This window comes from Ovis canadensis, chromosome 13 (genome assembly GCF_042477335.2).
Source record: "Ovis canadensis isolate MfBH-ARS-UI-01 breed Bighorn chromosome 13, ARS-UI_OviCan_v2, whole genome shotgun sequence".
Taxonomy (NCBI): Eukaryota; Metazoa; Chordata; class Mammalia; order Artiodactyla; family Bovidae; genus Ovis; species Ovis canadensis.
This window is the reverse complement of record NC_091257.1, coordinates 85,263,272-85,283,017: the sequence shown is the minus strand read 5'-3', so window position 1 is coordinate 85,283,017 and position 19,746 is coordinate 85,263,272. Positions and strand designations below refer to the sequence as shown.

General features: G+C 41.5%; 1 protein-coding gene across 3 annotated transcripts in view; it reads left to right on the top strand.

Annotated features, from left to right (window-relative positions):
• The window catches only part of ZHX3 (zinc fingers and homeoboxes 3), a 115,297-nt gene that overhangs the window by 27,680 nt on the left and 67,871 nt on the right, over positions 1-19,746 (top strand). The window lies entirely within an intron of this gene.

The following is a 19,746-nucleotide window of genomic DNA, read 5'->3' as shown; positions in this document are numbered from 1 at the left end:
TTTTTTTAGATTCATGCTTTGGTTGATGGCCCATATAAAAATTACTATAGATTTGGAAGATAGATCTCTTAATCTGTCTTTTATCATGTTTGTATAACCACTGCTCATAGAGTGCTTATGCTCTATGCTTGCTAAGTTAATTACAAAGCCACATGTCATTTCTGTTACAATTATTGAATCTTTGATTAGAGGAGAAGACATTTTAAAAATCAATCCAGCCAACTTTTCCAAACCTGTACTCCCTTGCTGTAGTGCAACAGCCAGCCTACAGACACTGCTGGAGCCCTCCTTCTGCGAAGTCTTTTGTGTTGTTCTAGATTCGCCTCTTCCCTGGCAGCATATCTCATCTCACTTCCATACATTCTCAAGTTTTACGTGAATTCTACTCTCCTTTCTTCCCGTTATCATGGAGACAGCTTACCTTGAGGTTATGTGATTCTCCTTCCACTACTGAAAGGAGCCCTGCATGGCAGGGAGAAAAATGTCTGGGTTGAAGTCTCAGTTCTCCCATATACTGTGTGACCCAAGGCTGTGTGTTTAACCTCCCCGATTATTTATAACATGTTAAATTCCTTTTCAGTGGCCTGCATCAAACAATACCACAAACTGTTTAAAATATCCAAAAGTTCCCCAAATTTGTAAGCAGGGAGGAGGGAAATTATTGGGTCACTGCTTGTCTTCCCAAATTACAACTTAGGGAGCCAGGGTGGGAGGCCCCGAGATGTGAAGTTGGGAGAGGAGAACCAGGAAGGGAGATGGTGAGCAGTATTTACTGAGTGCCTATAATTGCTTTTCCATGTGCTTACTTGGACCTCGTGACTGCCCTGGTGATTTTATGACCAGTGTAACACTGTGTCTGCCAAGGTAGCCAAGTGGTTAAAAGCAATAGTCTGGGTTGAAATTCTTGCCGTGCCCCTCTGTGACCTAAGGCAGGTCCCTGGGCCTCTCTGTGTCTGATTCCTTGTCAATAATAGGGAGGTAATGAGCATCTGTTTCATAGGGTGTTGGTGAGGGTTAGATGAAATTAGTGTGTAGTGTGCCAAGCACAGTCCCTGTATGTAATCAGCGTTCAGCAAAGCAAAGTGCTATTTATCCTTTACTTCTTTTTAGATTTAACTCTCTTTTTAAAGGAAGGCTGTGGAGTTTTTAATAGCTTAATGATTTTAAAATTGTGACCACAGATTTAGCAGATTTTTCAGCAATCACAACATAACTTTGTCAAGTACTTTCCTTTTGTATAAGTGCTTTCCTTTCAAACTTGTCATCTTGAAACCCTCTTACTTAGTCCAGTGTTGACTGTGCCTCAAAATGTATTTGGACTTCTTCTTAATAATTTTTAGTGTATAGGTGTCTTTTTGCTAAAACTATAACTAAGATCAAAGTGAATTCTTGCATAATTAAATCTATTCAACAAACTTTTATTGACCACCTACTATGTGTCACCTACTGCTAGACACTAGGATAATAGCAGTGAACAAGTAAGACAGGATCGTTTCCCTACAGCATTTGTCATCTAAGGGGCAAAAAGCTGTCACCACCTTGGATTTTGGTAAAAAAAAAAAAAAAAAAAAGAGCACTAAATGACATTGTTAAAACCACTGAAAGGAAAAATGCAAGTTTTGGAATATTTTATAGATATGTCCAATACTTTTTGGTACAAGGTCACATCTATGACATGTTACCCAAAGGATGACAGATGCCTTTTTTATGAATAAAATGAGATGTCCTGAGGAAAATGCTGATCTGTATCCATGCAATGATGTAACCAGCCCTTTAAATTCAGATTTGAAGTAAAACAAGGAGCTCCTTTATTTCTTCTCCGTTTGTGACATTGGAGTCACTCGTTCATGAACTTGAAATCGGAAGCGTGGTTTCGTTAACACAATTGAAGCTAAATTATCATTCAGCAGTGGCCTGGTGATGATTGAAAATAACTCTTGGTTATGCACTTGAGTATTGGCCCAGCTCTGGTCCGGACTGGAGCTGGAGAGTCCCAGGCCCTTGTCTCCTCAGAGGGTACCTCTTGGCCCCACCACCCTAAGAACAGGGAGAAAGGAGACCAGCTAAGAATGCAGAAGAGTGGAGGAAAAGATGCTTTTTCCTCCTCTTCAGTTTCCAGTGACCGTGAGGGGATGGCTGGGACTCTCACTAGCTCCAGAAGCTGCAGAAGGGGTCTTGTGAAAACTAACAAAAGTCAGTGAAAAATGAGAATTCCTGCCAAAGTCAGCTCTCCCAGATCTCTGTCTATAGTGCTTGGTCAGGAGAGGAGGACAGTTGCGTTTTACCCCTCCTTCTTCCCTGAAAGTGTTCACAACTAGCTACAAGCAAGAATGCTCCAGGATACCATCACTTGAACAACTTCGAGACCAGGCCGGTGGACTGAAAGTGCCTCTTATTAACTGTTCCATTACTCACCTCACATAGAAACCTAACAAGGGAGCATTTACTCTACTGCCTCCTGAAATGAGACACAACTCTTTGAATGGGCAGACTTATTTCCAGGGCTGAGACTGATTCAGGTTAATGGAGAAGGAGCCTAATCTCTAAAGAATGGTATGTAAATTTATAAAGAACCTGCCAAGAAAGGCTTCCCTGGTGGCTCAATAGTCAAGAATCTGCCTGCCAGTGTAGGAGACACAGGTTCGATCTCCGGTCCAGGAAGATCCCACATACTGTGGAGCAACTAAGCCTGTGCACCACAGCTATTGGGCCCGCGCTTTAGAGCCAGTGAGCTGCATGCCCTAGAGCCTGCGCCCTGCAACGAGAAGCTACTGCAATGAGAAGCATGCGTACTGCAACTAGAGAGGAGCCCCTGCTTGCTGCAGCTAGAGAGAGTTTGTGCATAGCAATGAAGACCCAGTACAGTCAAAAATAAATACATTAATTAAATTATATATTTTTAAAAAAGAACCAGCCAAGCTTGTTGTGGTGACACACGCGACTGATGGATTTTTTGGATTTAGATACCTGCAGTGGTTTCAATATATGTTTAGTGTTACAGTTGTTTCTGGGTCCTTTGCCCTCCCCCCCAAAAAAAAACAAAACAGAGCATCTGTAGGTTCCATTAATTAGCATGTCTAAAAAGTGTGTTGATATCTTAAAACTTTCCAAATATTTGTGTTTTTTTTTAAATAAATATAATTTATTGGTTTTGCCATACATTGACATGAATCCACCATGGGTGTACATGCGTTCCCAAACATGAACCCCCCTCCCACCTCCCTCCCCATAACATCGCTCTGGGTCATCACCGTGCACCAGCCCCAAGCATGCTGTATCCTGCGTTGGACATAGACTGGCGATTCGATTCTTACATGATAGTATACATTCAATGCCATTCTCCCAAATCATCCCACCCTCTCCCTCTCCCTCTGAGTCCAAAAGTCCGTTATACACATCTGTGTCTCTTTTGTTGTCTCACATACAGGGTCGTCATTGCCATCTTTCTAAATTCCGTATATATGTGTCAGTATACTGTATTGGTGTTTTTCTTTCTGGCTTACTTCACTCTGTATAATAGGCTCCAGTTTCATCCATCTCATCAGAACTGATTCAAATGTATTCTTTTTAACGGCTGAGTAATACTCCATTGTGTATATGTACCACAGCTTTCTTATCCATTCATCTGCTGATGGACATCTAGGTTGTTTCCATGTCCTGGCTATTATAAACAGTGCTGCGATGAACATTGGGGTACATGTGTCTCTTTCAATTCTGGTTTCCTCGGTGTGTATGCCCAGCAGTGGGATTGCTGGGTCATAAGGCAGTTCTATTTGCAATTTTTTAAGGAATCTCCACACTGTTCTCCATAGTGGCTGTACTAGTTTGCATTCCCACCAACAGTGTAGGAGGGTTCCCTTTTCTCCACACCCTCTCCAGCATTTATTGCTTGCAGATTTTTGGATCTCAGACATTCTTACTGGTGTGAAGTGGTACCTCATTGTGGTTTTGATTTGCATTTCTCTAATAATGAGTGATGTTGAGCATCTTTTCATGTGTTTGTTAGCCATCCGTATGTCTTCTTTGGAGAAATGTCTATTTAGTTCTTTGGCCCGTTTTTTGATTGGGTCGTTTATTTTTCTGGAATTGAGCTGCATAAGTTGCTTGTATATTTTTGAGATTAGTTGTTTGTCAGTTGCTTCATTTGCTATTATTTTCTCCCATTCAGAAGGCTGTTTTTTCACCTTGCTTATATTTTCCTTTGTTGTGCAGAAGCTTTTAATTTTAATTAGATCCCATTTGTTTATTTTTGCTTTCATTTCCAGAATTCTGGGAGGTGGATCATAGAGGATCCTGCTGTGATTTACGTCGGAGAGTGTTTTGCCTATGTTCTCCTCTAGGAGTTTTATAGTTTCTGGTCTTACATTTAGATCTTTAATCCATTTTGAGTTTATTTTTGTGTGCGGTGTTAGAAAATGTTCTAGTTTCATATTTTTACAAGTGGTTGGCCAGTTTTCCCAGCACCACTTGTTACAGAGATTGTCTTTACTCCATTGTATATTCTTGCCTCCTTTGTCAAAGATAAGGTGTCCATATGTGTGTGGATTTATCTCTGGGCTTTCTATTCAGTTTTAACACCTTAATGTTACATAATTGCAAATAAATACATTTTGTTGTTCAGTTGCTAAATCATGTCCAGTTCTTTGCAACGTCATGGCCTGCCAGGCTTCCCTGTCCTTCGCTATCTTTGAGAGTTTGCTCAGACTCATGTTCATTGAGTTGATGATACCATCCAACCATCTCATCCTCTGTCGCCCTGTTCCCCTCCTACCCTCAATCTTTCCCAGCATCAGGGTCTCTTGCAATGAGTTGACTCTTTGCATCAGGTGACCAAAGTATTGGAGCTTCAGCATCAGTCTTTCCAATGAACATTTAGGGTTGATTTCCTTTAGGATTGACTGGCTTGATCTCCTTGCTGTCCAGGGGACTCTCAAGAGTCTTCTCCAGCACCACAGTTCAAAAGCATCAATTATTTGGTGTTCAGCCTTCTTTGTGGTCCAACTCTCACATCTGTATATGACTCTTGGAAAAACCATAGCTTTGACTAGATGGACCTTTGTCAGCTAAGTAACGTCTCTGGTTTTTCATATGCTAAGTTTGTCATAGCTTTTCTTCCAAGGAGCAAGCATCTTTTAATTTCATGGCTGCAGTCACCATCCACAGTAATTTTGGAGCCCAAGAAAATAAAATCTGTCACTGTTTCCATTTTCCCCCCACCTTTTTGCCATGAAGTGATGAGTCCAGATGCCATGATCTTAGTTTTTCTTAATGTTGAGTTTTAAGCCAGCTTTTTCTCTCTCCTCTTTCACCTTCATCAAGAGGCTTTTTAGTTCCTCTTTGCTTTAAATACCATATATAGATAAACATAATTATAGAGCCCCGAGATTCAAAAGAGCTTTAAAAATAATTTAGTATTGTCACCCTTATAGTGCAAAAATACATTCAACCTATGCCCAGCACCTCTGGTGATAGAAAATGTTTAACTATAGAGTAGGGGCTATGGGCATATATCAGAAAGGTCAGAATTTGTTAAAAGACAGAAATGGTTGTTATCTGTGGGAAACTTTTAGGCCCTATCTGTAAGTACAGTTATTTTTAATGTTATTTTTCCCAAATAATATTCTGGCCACTTAAGACTTCTCTCCCACAGCCCAGTTCTGCCTGTGGACTTCCAGTTTGTAGCCCTTCCACTAAACTCTGACACTGGGCTTGAGAAACATCCCAGGCTCTTTTTAGTTTTCTTAATTTGTAACTACCATGGTAGTACATCCTAAAGGAAATCAGTCCTGAATATTCATTGGAAGGACTGATGCTGAAGCTGAAACTCCAATACTTTGGCCACCTGATGCAAAGAACCAACTTACTGGAAAAGACCCTGCTGCTGGGAAAGATTGAAGGCAGGAGGAGAAGGGGACGACAGAGGATGAGATGGTTGGATTGCATCACCAACTCAGTGGACATGAGTTTGAGTAAACTCTGGGAGCTGGTGATAGACACGGAGGCCTGGTGTGGTGCAGTCCATGGGGTGTCAAAGAGACGGACGCAACTGAGTGGCATAACTGAACTGATGGTAGTATATGGCTTTAACCGTGTATTCAGTTAGTTAATATTTTCCGTGACTGTTGTGCACCCATCACTATTCTAGGCAAAAGATACGATGGCACCAAGCCAAAAGCAGCTGCCTCCATGGAGACGGAGAGTTCCTGAATGAGTAGCCCTAAAGTTGCCATGGAATGTTAAATAAAGGCGATGGATCAGTTCTGAGAGAGATGATGATTCTGGCTTGGGACACAGTGAGCATGGCAGGCAGTGGACCATCTGATAGCAGATATCTAGTAGCAGCTAGCTCTGTAGTTGAGAGAAAGCTAGCCTTGGGGATTGTTGGCACAGAAGATGGGATTTGAAGCGATCAGAGGAGAGAAGATCAGCAGGGAAAGTGAGTGGTCTGAGAGAAGAGAGTCTGGGATGGCAGGCTGCTTGGGGCCTTGCAAAGTATTGGTACAAAGTAGATGTTTATGAACTCATTTATTTGGTCGACAGTTGTGTTCCTTTTGAAGTAATAATGTAATAAGCATTCAGTTTTTGGTAATTGTCACATTATGAAGCATGAACAATTTTCTTATTACTTTGGGGAAACTCTTCTATTACAAAGGTTGGAGAAATGGAGGTTTTTGTGTAATAACCTTTCTTTCTTTTCTCTTTTTAGATTTGTGCAAATAATTCACAAACTTTTAGCAGCCAAAAATTACACAAGTATAGAGAATAATGTTTGTCCCTTTTATCTCTCTCCTCCCCTCTTCCCATCCAAGACTTTTCAGAGACTTTCCATGTTCTGTTCCTGAGAGAAGTTGTGTTCTGAACAGTGTCTAGGTTGGAGATTGGAGGACACAATTCCTTGCGTGTGTCTTTGACTCACGGTGACTCTGTGTGTGTGTTTTAGTTGCTCGGTTGTGTCTGACTCTTTGTGACCCCATGAGAGCCTGCTAGGCTCCTCTGTCCGTGGGATTCTCTAGGCAAGAATACTGGAGTAGGTAGCCGTTGCCTTCTCCAGGGGACCCTCCCAACTCAGGGATCGAACCTGGGTCTCCCGCATTACAGGCAGATTCTTTACCATCTGAGCCACCAGGGAAGACCCACAGTGACCGTAGATGAGTTATATTAATGTTCATTTGCTACCTCCCCAGGAGATGTACTTGCCTTTGCCCTTAGTGGTGGGTGGCCTCATTCAACTGCATGGTTAGTAGATAGCTGGAGCTCCATATTGTAGACTTTTAGAAGCTCTGCTACAGCCAGACAGATGCAGGTTAGGGAGAAAATCTCATTTCCAAGGTATAGAACATTCTTGGTGTGTGAACACATGCGTATATGCACAAGTGCACACACTCATATACACACATGTACGTACCCAGATGGAATACTTGAAGAGCTGTGACTTATCTTTGGTGATGGACTGAATCGTAGGTGTTATTACTTGTACCAGTCTCTAGCTGATCAAAATAGTCATCTTTAGGGAATGTTAGTGAGAAGTAGTCACGAGACACTGCACATTTGATTAGGTTCCTTATTTGCCCAGTTTCTCTGCAGGTAATGGACCTAGGTTTCTAGAGTTGGTATTTGACTGTCATTAGAGGTGACTTTGTTAGAGGCAGTTAAGAGTCTAAGTGTGTCTAATGGACCTGTGCAGCATCATCTCCACAGTGTTACACATGCATAAAAGCAGGTGCTTGAGGAAGGGAGAACGAGAAGAGAAATTCTGTGATTGCCCTTAGTGTTTGCAGCATTATCACAGGATCTAATATTTAAATGAAAAATTAGTCCAGAGCAAAACCACTGAAAGGGTGCTGAGTATTTTTTTGGCAACTTGCTGATCTCTGTTCTTCCCCATTTTGGTGAAATAGTACCTTTGTGGATGTGGTTGGTAAAGTTAGAAACCTGGGAGAAACCCCCCAAATATCTTCATTGTGCCTTCCTACTTAAATGATGGTTTTAGGGGGCTATAGGATTCTAAGTTTAAAATGGTTTTTTTTTCCCTGCAAAACTTGGTAGAAAATGTTTCATTTGTGTTTCAGCATCTGGTGTTACAGATGTGAAGTCTGGTGCAAACCCACTTTTCCTTTTATTATAGTTCCACCGTGCCATCCTCCCCCACCTTAGATTGCCAGGGTCGCTTTCTTGAAATTAAAAAATCTTCACCAAGTCATATTTAAGTGTTTCTTTTTTCAATGTTGATATCAACCATTGGCAGACCCTTTCAATCTAGCACTCAATTCCCTCTTCAGAACTTCAGAGAAATGTGGTTGTTGTCTTTGACAATTTCCCCCTCTCCGTCCCTTCACCTTAAAAAAAAATAATGTGTGTTAGACATACGTTGGATCATCTGGATTCATCCCCCCACCCCATGTTTCTTATCGCTTGATTTGGGAGAAGTTGTCTGTTCAGCCATCCAGATCACTGCTTCTGCCTTTGATCACGCTCCTTTTGCTGTGCAGGCTTCTCTGATGGTTCAGGGATAATCTACCTACAGTGCGGGAAATGCGGGAGATGGTTTGATCCCTGGGTAGGGAGAATCGGAGGAAGTGGTAACTCACTCCAGTATTCTTTTGTGGAAAATCCCATGGACAGAGGAGCCTGATGGGCTACAGTCCATGGGGCTGCAAAGAGTCAGACATGACTGAGCATCGGGCGCACAAGCACTTTTGCTACACAGAGATTTGCTGCAGAGGGCTTTAAAACCTAATTGTTTTTTAGTGCCGTTTCTTTGTTCTCCAGTAGTAACTTTCAGTATTGCTTTTCTCCACCTTAGTATCCTTACAGATCTTGGAATGGTATCTTCACAGATCTTTCAAAGAATGCATAAGTGATTTTGTTTCCTTTGTTAATAACCCTGTTTCCTCTGGGCTTGGTTCCTCTATTCAGTTTGGTGCCTGTTTTCAGGCATCTATTGTTTTTCTTACAGTTTTATTCTTAGTTGGTTTTCTGTTCATATTTCTAAATAAGGATCCAGGTCAGAGGTGCATTAAATTCTCTGGAGAGAATTTAAAGCACTTTGGCAGTATGAGTCTTTAAAGAAGTTCATACTCTTTGACCAAGGGATTAAAATACTGACAGTTTATCCCAAGGAAATAATCATAGGTTAAGGCAATAATTTATGTACAGAAATGTTTATCTCTACTTTATAAAGTAAAAAAAGCTCAAATGTACATATTCAAGTTTCTGACACTGAGCAGTTGTTAAATTTTGTTACATCTCTGCAGCTAACAAAATTCTACAGGCAAAATGAAACTAACAAAATACAAGTTGAGATAGACTTTAAGGAGATAGGGGAAATGCTTATGTAGTTTTTAGTGATGCTAAGTGAAAAAAGACATACTCTGAAATGGACTTATCTATAATATCAACTCTATAAGAAAAACATACACACAAAGAAAAGTAAAATTAACAATAGTGATTGTTTTTTTGTTTGAATTATGTGAGTTTTCCACCTTATAGTCTTATACTTTTCTGTATTTTCCACATTTCAGCAGTAACTATATTATAATCAGGAAAAAGAATATTATTTTTTAAATTGCCAAGCTGTCTCACAGAGAAATAAGAATGGCCAATAATCACACAAAACTATTTAATTTCAGTAGTAACAAAAAATGCAAAGAATGCTCAATGACATGGAAAATGTTTGTTACATAAATTTAAGTGAAAAAAAATAGTGGCAGTATGCACATTACAATCTCAATTTGGTTAAAATGGTGTGTGTGTATGAAAATGTTGACAAGTGCTTATTTTTGGATAGGGAATATTTTTCAGATGACTTTTAATTTTCCTCTCTATGCTTATCATCTTGGAGTATGTGAGTTTTCTTCCCCTGTAGTCGTCTGTATTTTCCAGTTTTCCTATACTGAATGTGTATTGCTCTTACAATCGGGAAGTTTTTTTCACACATTTTTAATGTGTGTAATATCGAATTAGTCTTCCCATCCTTTACACTAGACTTTGTGCCCTGAAAACATTCTTAAAATATTTAACTTGGATTTTGAGTGAGAGAAATTTGAGGGAATTCTTTATCTAATTCAGTCTTAAGACTTAAATGCTCTGGCATAAATTTCACCCTGTTTTGAAGAGGCTTATCTTTGTTTTGTCTTTAGGAGTATATTTGAATACTTTGAACATCCTGCCTCTTCCTCAGAATGGTAGCCACATAGGTGCAACATGACAGAAAACTGTCTTTTGCCATTTTTAATAAAGACTGTGGAATTTTTTTTTCTGAAAATGGAGATATAATTTATATACAGCAAAAATGTGCAGATTTTAACTGTATAGTTTAATAAATTTTGGCAAATGTTTACACCCATATAAATACCTCCTCAACAATCTATAGAACACTTTTGTTGCCGCAGAGAAGTCCTGTCATGCCCCTTCTTGTTAGGCTTCACATCCGAACATAAACTCTACCATGATTTTTACCACCGTACATTAATCATGTTTCTTCTAGGACTCCACATAAATAGAATCATACAGTGTATTTTCTTTTACGTGCAGCTTCTTTTGCTCAATGTGATTTTGAGAGTCTTCTGTATTGGAAACTTTTTTGGCCAGACCATGCAGCATGTAAGATCTTAATTCCCTGAGGGATCGAACCTGTGCTCCCTACAGTGGAGTCATGGAGTCTTAGCCATTGGATGGCCAGAGAAGCCCTTTTCTTTTTAATCACCGAGTAGTATGCCATTGAATCAGTCCCGCCATTTGTCTGTCCATCCTCTTGTTGACCGATGTGTAGGATGTGTCCCGCTTTGGGCCGTTTTAAACCAGGGATGCTGAGTTTGTAGCTGTGTCCTTACCGCACCCCCCCCCCGCCCCCGCCCCCACCCATCTCCTGCTTTTCTTTTCCTGACTAGTAGCGCTTGCAAGTCAGGGCTGGTTTCCAGGAGCTTGTAACTAAGACCACCACAAAGAGATCAGAGAACGAAAGTGAAGTGGGCCGCCAAAGCCAGGGCAGATGCCTCTGGGGTTTAGCTCTTGGGCACAGAATGGCAGGCCTGCAATTAACTGAAAGCTCCTTTTATAGAGAGAAAAAAGAGAAAGAGCCAAGCAGTGAAAGAGCCCAGGGCACCCGGTTGGGGACCACGAGAGCCATTACCACATTAGATCCAAATCACAGCCCTTGTTTGAGGCGACATGGGACTCTGAGTGTTAACTACACGAGTGTGGGGTGGGGGCTTCCTCACCCTAGCCGGCCCCACAGCAGGTGTTGCCCAAGTGCCCATCTGGGCTCCCTTCTGCTGGGGTTTCTAGGGTGAGGGGAGCATGGAAGCACTTGGTGTGTGGCCCCTGACTACTCTGCCAAGAGAGCTACAGAAAAAGAAATCCCACAGCCTCTGGGGCACATGATTTGATAATTGAGAAAAAACTCCCCCCAGGCCCAAGTGGCTGTCACGCATTCAGCTTTATTATCCAAGAGCAGCAATTATGAGTCTAGGTTTGAGAGGCCCAGGATGTCTGTCTCTGGGATGGAAAAGGACCCAGCACCCCCTTCCCCAATTGCATTCCTTTTAGAGTTCATTTCCATCTGCTCTACCTCCCATCAAGGAGAACACGGCCTTTACCCCATTTCATGGGGCCCTACCACTTTCTCCCGCCTTTCCCCTGCTTCTTGACCCAGAGTCAGATGAACGGCGTGCAGACAGAACTGAGGAAGTGTGGAGAGAGCAGTGCAGTTGTTAGTCAGAGTGTGGAACCTGCTCTTAGAGGGTGGGAGATGGTGTGGGTCCTAAAGACGGGACCCCGCGAGGCAGTGGCAGGACCAAAGCAGAGGGTGCCCTCTCCTCCGGCCCTGTGATAAGGGCTTTCTAGTTCCTGAAGAATCGGCTGAGCATGAGCCTGCCGTGGGTGTTACATTGACCAGCTTTGCTGCCACTGTGCTGAAAGGATCCTCTGATCTCGGCAGTACGTGCAGCCAGCAAGCTGTCCACTCTGTGTACCCCCTCGGCCAGCTGTCCCCTCCCTGTCTGTACTGCCTCAGGTACTACCTGCTTATCTGGTTCCCATTTCTTGCCCAAGTCTACTTTTTTTCCCCTTGTCTCCTTATTTTTGCCCTTTTCAACTTAAACTTTCTGGTCAAAAACAAAAATAAACCAAACAAACATCAGACCTTCTAACTTTGCCTTAGCTAACATTCCCTGCCAAGGCACTGACCCTGAGCACCTGCCAGAAGATATTTTTATTGCCTTTGGTTTCATTATAGATGACAAAATACGTGGAATTGGATTTCTTTTTCCCAGGATTTGGTTGCTAGTTGTTTATCTGAAGACCAGATGGTATTTTCTGATTGAAGTTATTTATAAGCAGTTTGATTCTTAAAGCCTTTAAACTTTTTTATTTTATTTTTAGTTGGAGGGTAATTGCTTTACAGTGTTGTGTTGGTTTCTGCCACTCATCGGCATGAATCAGCCTTAGGTATGCATAGGTCCCCTCCCTTTTGAACCTCCCTCCCATCCCCCTCCCATCGCACCGCTCTAGGTTGTCACGGAACACCATCTTTGGGTTTCCTGCCTCATACAGCAAATTCTCATCAACTGTTTTACATATGATACTGTATGTGTTTCAATGTGACTCTCTCAAATCATCTCACCCCCTCCTTTTTCCACTGTATCCAAAAATCTGTCCTATATATCTGTGTCTCCTGTGCTGACCTGCAAATAGGATCATCAGTACCATCTTTCTAGATTCCATACATATGCATTAGTATACAATATTTGTCTTTGTTTTTCTGACTTGCTTCATTCTGTATAATAGACGCTAGGTTCATCCTCCTCATTAGAACTGATTCAGTTGCATTCCTTTTTATAACTGAACTGAATATTCCACCTTGTACATGTACCACAACTTCTTTGTCCATTCTTCTTTTTTTTTACTACCACAGTGTATTTTTTTAATTTATTTTTTAATTTAAGGATAATTGCTTTACAGGATTTTGTTATTTCTGTCAAACATCAACATGAATCAGCCATGGGTGTAGATACGCCCCTCCCTCTTGAATCTCCCTCCCATCTCCCTCCCCATCTTACTCCTCTAGGTTGATTCAGAACCCCTGTTTGAGTTCCCTGAGACATACAGCAAATTCCCATTGGCTATCTATTTTACATCTGGTAATGTAAGTCTCTGTGTTACTCTCTCCATACATCTCACCTTCACCCCTCTCCCTGTGTCCATAAGTCTGTTTTCTGTCTGTTTCTCCATTGTTGCCTTGCAAATACCAGTACCATCTTTCTAGGTCCCATATATATGCATTCAGTTCAGTTCAGTTCAGTCGTGTCCGACTCTTTGCGACCCCATGAATCGCAGCACGCCAGGCCTCCCTGTCCATCACCATCTCCCGGAGTTCACTCAGACTCGTGTCCATCGAGTCAGTGATGCCATCCAGCCATCTCATCCTCGGTCGTCCCCTTCTCCTGCCCCCAATCCCTCCCAGCATCAAACTCTTTTCCAATGAGTCAACTCTTTGCATGAGGTGGCCAAAATAGTGGAGTTTCAGCTTTAGCATCATTCCTTCCAAAGAAATCCCAGGGTTGATCTCCTTCAGAATGGGCTGGTTGGATCTCCTTGCAGTCCAAGGGACTCTCAAGAGTCTTCTCCAACACCACAGTTCAAAAGCATCAATTCTTTGGCGCTCAGCCTTCTTCACAGTCCAACTCTCACATCCATACATGACCACTGGAAAAACCATAGCCTTGACTAGATGGACCTTAGTCGGCAAAGTAATGTCTCTGCTTTTGAATATGCTATCTAGGTTGGTCATAACTTTTCTTCCAAGGAGTAAGTGTCTTCATATGATATTTATCTTTCTGACTTATTTCATTCTGTATAATAGGCTCTAGGTTCATCCGCCTCATTAGAACTGACTCAAATAGATCCTTTTTATGGCTGAGTACTATTCCATCATGTGTATGTGCCACAACTTCTTTATCCTTTCATCTTCTGATGAACAACGAGGTTGCTTCCCTGTTCTAGCTATTGTGAATAGTGCTGCAGTGGACACTAGGGTACCTATGTCTTTTTCAGTTTTGGTTTCTCCAGGGTATATGCCCAGTAGTGGGATTGCTAGGTCATATGGTAGTTTTATTCCTAGTTTTTGAAGGATTCTATACTGTTCTCCATAGTGGTAAAGCCTTTTTTGATATTACTGGACCACCTTGGACCATGAGTCCCAGGTGACCCATATATTGAGATACACCAAAGCTTTGAGAAGTTGACACTGAACATGGGAATTGAAACAATCACTGCCCCTCCGGCTAATAATCTACTGGTTTTAAGATGACTTTTCTTTTGGGGAACCTATAAATTCCTTGAAATCACTACTCTCAGAAAAAGCCACAGTTATTTTTCCTGGGTTACTATATTGTCTTCAGTTCTAATTTTGACACGAGTGCAAAGAACAAATTGTGTCCAGCCCAAGTTATGTTTATAACTTCAAACAATTGTCCCCTCATAGCTGGAATCAAGATTGCCGGGAGAAATATCAATAACCTCAGATATGCAGATGACACCACCCTTATGGCAGAAAGTGAAGAGGAACTCAAAAGCCTCTTGATGAAAGTTGAAGTGGAGAGTGAAAAAGTTGGCTTAAAGCTCAGCATTCAGAAAACAAAGATCATGGCATCCGGTCCTATCACTTCATGGGAAATAGATGGGGAAACAGTGGAAGCAGTGTCAGACTTTACTTTGCAGGGGGCGGGGGGCTCCAAAATCACTGCAGATGGTGATTGCAGCCATGAAATTAAAAGACGCTTACTCCTTGGAAGAAAAGTTATGACCAACCTAGATAGCATATTAAAAAGCAGAGACATTACTTTGCCGACTAAGGTCCGTCTAGTCAAGGCTATGGTTTTTCTTGTAGTCATGTATGGATGTGAGAGTTGGACTGTGAAGAAGGCTGAGCACTGAAGAATTGATGCTTTTGAACTGTGGTGTTGGAGAAGACTCTTGAGAGTCCCTTGGACTGCAAGGAGATCCAACCAGTCCATTCTGAAGGAGATCAACCCTGGGATTTCTTTGCAAGGAAACTTTGGCCACGTAATGCGAAGAGTTGACTCATTGGAAAAGACTCTGATGCTGGGAGGGATTGGGGGCAGGAGGAGAAGGGGACGACTGAGGATGAGATGGCTGAATGGCATCACTGACTCGATGGACGTGAGTCTGAGTGAACTCCGGGAGTTGGTGATGGACAGGGAGGCCTGGTGTGCTGCAATTCATGGGGCTGCAAAGAGTCGGACACAACTGAGCGACTGAACTGAACTGAACTGAGTCTTTACCAAAACGTTTTTAGAGAAAAGACTTTTAAAGGCTTCCTCCTCTCCCTCCTGATTATAGTTGATACTTTAAGCTGTAACTAACCAAGGGTGTGTTTTTTTTATATAAGATTTAATTCTTTTTTTAAAAAGGTAATTTTTAAAATTTTTGGCTGTGCTGGGTCTTGGTTGCTGTGCGGGCTTTTCTCCGCTTGCCGCAGGTGGTGGGGGCTGCTCTCTGATTGTGGCGCGCAGGCGTCTCACTCTGCTGGCTTCTCATTGCAGAGCATGGGCTGTAGAGCGTCTGGGCTCAGTAGTTGTGACGCCCGGGCTTAGTGCTCTGCAGCATGTGAGATCTTGCCAGATCAGGGATTGAACCCGTGTCCCTTGCAGTGGCAGGTGGATGCTTTACCACTAAGCCACTAGGGAAGCCCAACCAAGGGTGTCTGAGCACACGTTTGCACGCAGTCTTTGGCAAAGTAGCTAACTGATGATGATGTTTCATCATCAGTTTTTTAAAATTTGAACTATATGGAAAGAGAGTTCATGATTCCATTCTGTGAAGCCTGTTAAACAACTTACTCTTATCAGGGAACATATAAGATTCTATCAGTTCCTCTACTGGGAGCTGAAGATGAAAATTAAAACTAACTAAATCAAGGGAATGAAAATCCTTGAGTTCTAACCTTCCCCATAAACAAAAGCAAATAGCCAGACCCTGAATAACTGGCCTTCCTTCTCTGGAATATGAATACTGAGCTCCCTATGGTAAATAAACTTCATATTTGTGACTACCTTCAGGACATGCTTAGTAGATCACCTAGAGATACAGATAACTAAAGGAATTTACTTTATGACATTACCTTATCAAGGATATTTTAAGGTAACTTAAAATTATTAATATGTTATAGAATGGAAAGATATTCCGCGTCCATGGGTTGGAAGACTTGCTATAAAGGTGGCAGTGCTACCCAATGTGCTTTATAGATTCAGTGAAATCTCTACCAAAATCCAGGCAGCCTCTTTTACAGAAATGGAGACGTTGATGCTAAAATTCATATGAAATTGCCAGAGACTCCAAATAGTCAAAACAATCTTGAAAGAGAAGGATGGACTCATGCTTCCCAATTAAAAAAAAAAAAACAAAAAACAACAACAACAACAACTACAATTGGTCTCTTGCTTTCTGAGATGGCCCACACTCTGTGGAGTGTGTTACTCCCTGGGCTATTCTTACCTTTTGAGATAGACTACATTCTGTCTATGGAATGTATATCTCTCTAAATCCATATCTTAATTTTTTAAAAAAAGCTACAGTCATTAAAACAATGTGGTACTGGCACAAGGATGGACAAAATAGATCAATGGAATGGAATTTAAAAGTCCAGAGATAAACCCATGTAGCTATAGTCAATTGGTTTTTGACCAAGGTATCAAGTCCATTCAGTGAAGGGAAGGATATTCTCTTCAACAAATGGTGCTGGGACAACTGGATATCCACATGCAAAAGAATGCAATTAGAGTCCAACCTCATGCCGTATACTAAAATTCACTCAAAATGAGTCAGAGACCTAATTGGAAGAGCCAAAACACTTAGAAAAACCATAAGGGTGAATCTTCATGACCTTGAATTTGGTATTGGATTCTTAGAAATGACTCTTAATGGTGTGAGCAACAAAAGAAGAAGAAATGGGTATGTTGGACTTCACCAAAATTTACAGCTTTTGTGCATCAAAGGACATTATTAAGAAAGTGGGAAGAGTCTACAGAATGGGAGAAAATACGCAAATCTGAGAAGGGCCTAGTAGCCATAATATGTTTTTAAATAAGAAACTCGTAACAGCTCAGCAACAAAAAGATAAACAACCCGATTAAAATATGGAAAACAGACTTGGTTGAACATTTATCCAAAGATGGTATACAAATGGCCAGCAATCACGTGAAAAGATGTTCAACATCACTGGTCATTAGGGAAACGCAAATCAAAACCACCATGAGATAACTACTTCACATCCACAAGGGTGGCTATAATTTAAAAACACACTGAATAGGAAAGTGTTGGTGAGGATGTTGGAACCCTCATGCTTTTCTGGTGAGAATGTAAAATGGTGTAGCCACCATGGGAAACAGTTTGGCAGTTCCTCAAAAAGTTAAATATAGACTTAACATATGAGCCAGCAGTTCTAAGTATATACCCTAAATGATTGAAGACAGGTGTTCAGACAAGTACTTGTACCCAGATGTTCACAGCGGCACCAATCACAGTAGCCAAAAGACAGAAACAACCCAAATGTCCGTCAGTGGATGAATGGATGAGTGAACTGTGATGTATCCATACAGTGGAAGATTTTTCAGCCACGAAGAGAGTGCTGATGCATGCTGCAGTGTGGAAGCACCTCAGAACAGGATGCCGGGTGAAAGAAGGCAGATGCAAAAGGCCACATGTTGTGTGATTGCATTTATATAAAATATCCAGAATAGATACATTCATCAAAGCAGAAAGGATATTCATGGTTGCCAGGCTGAACAGGGATAATGGTAGCGACTACTTAATGAATACAGATTTCATTTGGGGATAGATAACTAAAATCTTTTGGAGCTAGATAAAGGTGATGGATGTACAACATAGTGAACGTACTAGATGCCCTTGAACTGTACACCTCAACATGGTTAACTTTATGTCACGTGGGCTTTACCTCTAATTTAAAAAATTACATCATCTAGTTTTTGTGATCTCATAAGTAACTGTGGCTTTGCTGTCATAGTTACCTCGTGACTGTTGGAATCCATGCGCTTCTTGGCGTTGGGATGTCGGGAAGGTTCTTTCCAGGCGTGGGCAAGAAAACTGGAAGACAGATGATCCCAAGTGGGTGTCCTCCTAGAATACCGATTAAGGAATAGAGTTGTGTTTTTTTTTCCTCTAACTTGTGGATGCTGGTAAAACTTCTACCTTGAGAGGACCCTTGGTTGTTTTAAAGTGTGATCTGTACTGATCAGAATTGGTTTCTTCATTTATTAATTTGAAAAAGCATGTTTAAGGTAACTTCATACTATTTGGAGATGAAGCAGAGTTTGGTTTTATGAAAATTAGGAGTGATTTTTAAAGAAAGTAAGATAAACCTATGGGAGGGCAGTAAGATTTTTCTGATGGTTTGCTGTGTTGCACTGCTAGAGATTTTTGTGGCACTTTCGAAAAGCTTCACAAGTGCTCTTTTGATCATGGAATTGATGTCAGGAATAAGAAATTTCTGTTTTCAAATGGAGCAGATGTTGTGAAAAAATTAAAAACCTTAGTTTCTTATTTGATTCTTATACCTGTTTTGTGTTTTGAAGGAGGGACTTTGGGTTAGATTCTGGCAAAAGATCTGAGCTTGAGAAGAGCATCTGACCTAGAAAGGTAGAGGTGCTCTGCCATGATCATGAGGTTTTCCTTTGTGAATCGAGTTGATGGTTCTGCCCCAGAGTCCTGCTGCTGCCCCTGTGTCGGACATGGGCTTGTTTCTCTAGCAGATGTCATTTATGCTAGTGGTCTTGCACGCTCCCACCTGGTTCCTCTTATGCAAAATATGCCATCCAGGCTAAGGGTTTGCAGACCCTTAGTGAGGCAAAGAAAGCAAAGTGGTTTGTCATGAATTGAACCCACAGCTTTTGGTATCATTACCTTCAGGTCTCAGTCAATTCAACCAGACGTCAGAAGAATAAATGCCTTGTTTGAGTGAGGATCTGGTAAGCAGGGCAGAATATCTGAAAGAAGTGTAACAAGCTGAAGTCATGCCTGAATGTTAAGTATTCAGCTGAAAATCCTGATTGCTTCTGCTTTCCACAAAACTAGGGAGAGTTCCTTTGTGTGATGTTCACTGGATAATTTTTTAAATTAAGAGAAGGTCAGGTTTTTTCATTTGTGGGAACTTTAAAGTTTTTAATGAATTATTTTTTAGGACAGTTTTCCAGCAAGAGCTAGTTTAGCCATTGAGCTACTACGATACCGTAAGAGCAATGAAAGAAAGTGAGATGGGTGGAGGAGGCGACAGCTTCCTGCAGGATCACGTGTGTCCAGGAGCCACTGCCTGTGAAGGGCAGTAAAGAGTGCATTTCCTTGCACAGTTTTCTTAACCTTTCTGTGCCTTAGTCTTCTCATCCGGGCAGTTGGAATAATAGAATCTACCTCATTGGGTCATTATAAAAGATCGAATGAGTTAATGTAGTTAAAGCTCTTAGAACAGTGCCTGACAGAGTAAACGCTTGACAGGAACGATCACTGGAGCTGCTCTGGCTGGGGGAGCTTTCCTGAGGGGGTAAACTTGTTTCCATTCAGACACCCATGGTCCCAACCCTCTCTTGTGTACCCAGGCACCGTTCAAAGTTCTGAGACCCTCTGGTATACTCACTTTAGAACCATTTTACTGGGCGTCTCACCCAAAGAGAACACTTTGGGATGGAAATAAAGAACTCAAAAGCAGTGGTTTTT